Source organism: Myotis davidii, unplaced genomic scaffold (assembly GCF_000327345.1).
Source record: "Myotis davidii unplaced genomic scaffold, ASM32734v1 scaffold989, whole genome shotgun sequence".
NCBI lineage: Eukaryota > Metazoa > Chordata > Mammalia > Chiroptera > Vespertilionidae > Myotis > Myotis davidii.
This window is the reverse complement of record NW_006299599.1, coordinates 59,810-63,770: the sequence shown is the minus strand read 5'-3', so window position 1 is coordinate 63,770 and position 3,961 is coordinate 59,810.

The following is a 3,961-nucleotide window of genomic DNA, read 5'->3' as shown; positions in this document are numbered from 1 at the left end:
CCCCAGACAGCAGCTCCTACGATGGGCATGTGCTTTGCTCGTGAATGTAAGTTTGCGTCGGTGAGGGCTGGGGGTCAGCAAGGGACCGGCTGGAGGTGACACAGGCAGGAGGTGATCTGGGCTGGAGGTGACCGGGGCAGGCGGTGACCGGGGCAGGCGGTGACCGGGGCAGGCGGTGACCGGGGCAGGCGGTGACCGGGGCAGGCGGTGACCGGGGCAGGCGGTGACCGGGGCAGGCGGTGACCGGGGCAGGCGGTGACCGGGGCAGGCGGTGACCGGGGCAGGCGGTGACCGGGGCAGGCGGTGACCGGGGCAGGCGGTGACCGGGGCAGGCGGTGACCGGGGCAGGCGGTGACCGGGGCAGGCGGTGACCGGGGCAGGCGGTGACCGGGGCAGGCGGTGACCGGGGCAGGCGGTGACCGGGGCAGGCGGTGACCGGGGCAGGCGGTGACCGGGGCAGGCGGTGACCGGGGCAGGCGGTGACCGGGGCAGGCGGTGACCGGGGCAGGCGGTGACCGGGGCAGGCGGTGACCGGGGCAGGCGGTGACCGGGGCAGGCGGTGACCGGGGCAGGCGGTGACCGGGGCAGGCGGTGACCGGGGCAGGCGGTGACCGGGGCAGGCGGTGACCGGGGCAGGCGGTGACCGGGGCAGGCGGTGACCGGGGCAGGCGGTGACCGGGGCAGGCGGTGACCGGGGCAGGCGGTGACCGGGGCAGGCGGTGACCGGGGCAGGCGGTGACCGGGGCAGGCGGTGACCGGGGCAGGCGGTGACCGGGGCAGGCGGTGACCGGGGCAGGCGGTGACCGGGGCAGGCGGTGACCGGGGCAGGCGGTGACCGGGGCAGGCGGTGACCGGGGCAGGCGGTGACCGGGGCAGGCGGTGACCGGGGCAGGCGGTGACCGGGGCAGGCGGTGACCGGGGCAGGCGGTGACCGGGGCAGGCGGTGACCGGGGCAGGCGGTGACCGGGGCAGGCGGTGACCGGGGCAGGCGGTGACCGGGGCAGGCGGTGACCGGGGCAGGCGGTGACCGGGGCAGGCGGTGACCGGGGCAGGCGGTGACCGGGGCAGGCGGTGACCGGGGCAGGCGGTGACCGGGGCAGGCGGTGACCGGGGCAGGCGGTGACCGGGGCAGGCGGTGACCGGGGCAGGCGGTGACCGGGGCAGGCGGTGACCGGGGCAGGCGGTGACCGGGGCAGGCGGTGACCGGGGCAGGCGGTGACCGGGGCAGGCGGTGACCGGGGCAGGCGGTGACCGGGGCAGGCGGTGACCGGGGCAGGCGGTGACCGGGGCAGGCGGTGACCGGGGCAGGCGGTGACCGGGGCAGGCGGTGACCGGGGCAGGCGGTGACCGGGGCAGGCGGTGACCGGGGCAGGCGGTGACCGGGGCAGGCGGTGACCGGGGCAGGCGGTGACCGGGGCAGGCGGTGACCGGGGCAGGCGGTGACCGGGGCAGGCGGTGACCGGGGCAGGCGGTGACCGGGGCAGGCGGTGACCGGGGCAGGCGGTGACCGGGGCAGGCGGTGACCGGGGCAGGCGGTGACCGGGGCAGGCGGTGACCGGGGCAGGCGGTGACCGGGGCAGGCGGTGACCGGGGCAGGCGGTGACCGGGGCAGGCGGTGACCGGGGCAGGCGGTGACCGGGGCAGGCGGTGACCGGGGCAGGCGGTGACCGGGGCAGGCGGTGACCGGGGCAGGCGGTGACCGGGGCAGGCGGTGACCGGGGCAGGCGGTGACCGGGGCAGGCGGTGACCGGGGCAGGCGGTGACCGGGGCAGGCGGTGACCGGGGCAGGCGGTGACCGGGGCAGGCGGTGACCGGGGCAGGCGGTGACCGGGGCAGGCGGTGACCGGGGCAGGCGGTGACCGGGGCAGGCGGTGACCGGGGCAGGCGGTGACCGGGGCAGGCGGTGACCGGGGCAGGCGGTGACCGGGGCAGGCGGTGACCGGGGCAGGCGGTGACCGGGGCAGGCGGTGACCGGGGCAGGCGGTGACCGGGGCAGGCGGTGACCGGGGCAGGCGGTGACCGGGGCAGGCGGTGACCGGGGCAGGCGGTGACCGGGGCAGGCGGTGACCCCCGGGCTGACTGGAGTGGCTGAGGTTTGCTGGGCTCCAGGGCGGGGCCCAGTGCTGGCCAGGATGCTGCATGGGGACACTGGTCCTCATAGCACGGGGACCGGCTTCTAAGATTCACGTAGGAACAATGGCACTTCTGCGACCTCGCCCTGGGAGTCACACGGGGTTACCTCTGCCAGGGTCATGGCGGTCACGGAGGTCCACCCACATTCGGGTGGGGTAGGCAGGGCCCAGGCCCCAGGCGTCTGTGGAGCCATGTCAGCTTCACGGTGTAAGAATAGCACCGGGGCGGCAGTGTGGGTCAGGGGTTGAGCATCGACCTATGAACCAGGAGGTCACGGTTCGATTCCTGGTCAGGGCACAGGCCCGGGTTGCCAGCTGGATCCCCGGCGGGGCATGCAGGAGGCAGCGGATCCATGATTCTCTCAGTTGTCATTGATGTTTCAATCTCTTCCTCCCTCTCCTTTCCTCTCTGAAATAAAAAATAATAATAAATTTTTTTAAAAGTGACTTTAGGCAACACTGCTATTTCCATCAACTTTGTAAAATCTAAGGACCCGGTGTGTTTGCTCTGCACACACACCTTTCCGTGCCCTGCGGGTGCCCCTGCCTTCCCGTCAGATGCTGCCCCGGGGCCTCCACGTAGAAAAATTCCGGGCCGGGCTGCCTGGAGGGAGTTCAGCTGAGGAATAATTTATCGCGGAGGCTGCGCCGGAAACGGCCTGACAGCTCACTGAGAGCCTCTGAGCAAATGCCCGCAGAGCAAAGGGAGGCTGGGACGGAGATGGCCGGCCGGCCTGGCTCCTTCGGGTCGGGTCCGATATCCGGGGTGAGACCAGGTCTCTTATGACAACGCGTGGGAGCAGCTCTCCTTCAGGACGTTGTGAAGGTCCCACGGGACAGCGCCCCGGCTTCCCCCCGGGCTCCCACCCAGCGGGGCACCCCCAGCCTCACGCCCGGCACCGTGACGCAGGAAGGACCGACGATCTGTCCCCTGCCCAGAGTGGGGGTTCTCGGCCTGAATCTAACCAAGAAGGACCCGTGCGCTGACCCTGAAACGCCCCCCTCCCCCCCAACGAGGGAATAATGGGAGACAACATAGGGTGACAGTTGCATGCATTTCAAGGTTCAGTAACTCCAGCCCGGCCGGCGTGGCTCTGTTGAGTGTTGAGTGTTGAGCTATGAAGCAGGAGGTCAGGGTTTGATTCCCGGTCAGGGCACAGGCCCGGGTTTCGGGCTCCATCCCCAGTGTGGGCAGGAAGGAGGCAGCCGATCCACCATCCTCTCTCATCACTGATGTTTCTATCTTCCTCTCCCTCACTCTCTCCCTTACCCTCTCCCTCTCTGAAATCAATAAAAACAAATTTAAAAAAAATTAAAGATACTATAACTCCAGCACAGCCTTGCCCTGGGGTTTGGGGGTGAATCTGTGTCTTTCCTTTCTCCCCGATGCAGCCGGTCACGTCTGATCCCCGTCTTCCCCGACGGCTGTGCCTGGTGGACGGCTTCCCGTTCCGGGACATCGCTTATTGGGTGTGGATCTCAGGTCGTGCCCACGTGATTTCATTGGAAAATCACTGATTTAAATGCCCTTAAGTGTAAAGTTAAGGAAGTGCTATGGACTGAAGGGAGTCTTACCGTCTGACTTGCGGTGTTTCCATCATTTCCGAGCCTCCACCTCCGTGACCTGACCACGCCTGACCCAGGTGTGCGTCCAGCCACGGGCCCCTGGGCGAGCTCTGGGCTGTGGGTGAGGGGGGGCATTTCACAGGTCAATGGACTGGTCCTTCTTGATTAGATTCAAGCTGAGATAGATCACCCGTCCTTCCTGCGTCATGGTGACGGGCGTGAGCTCTGGGGGTGCCCTGCTGGGGTGGGAGCCCGGGAGGAAG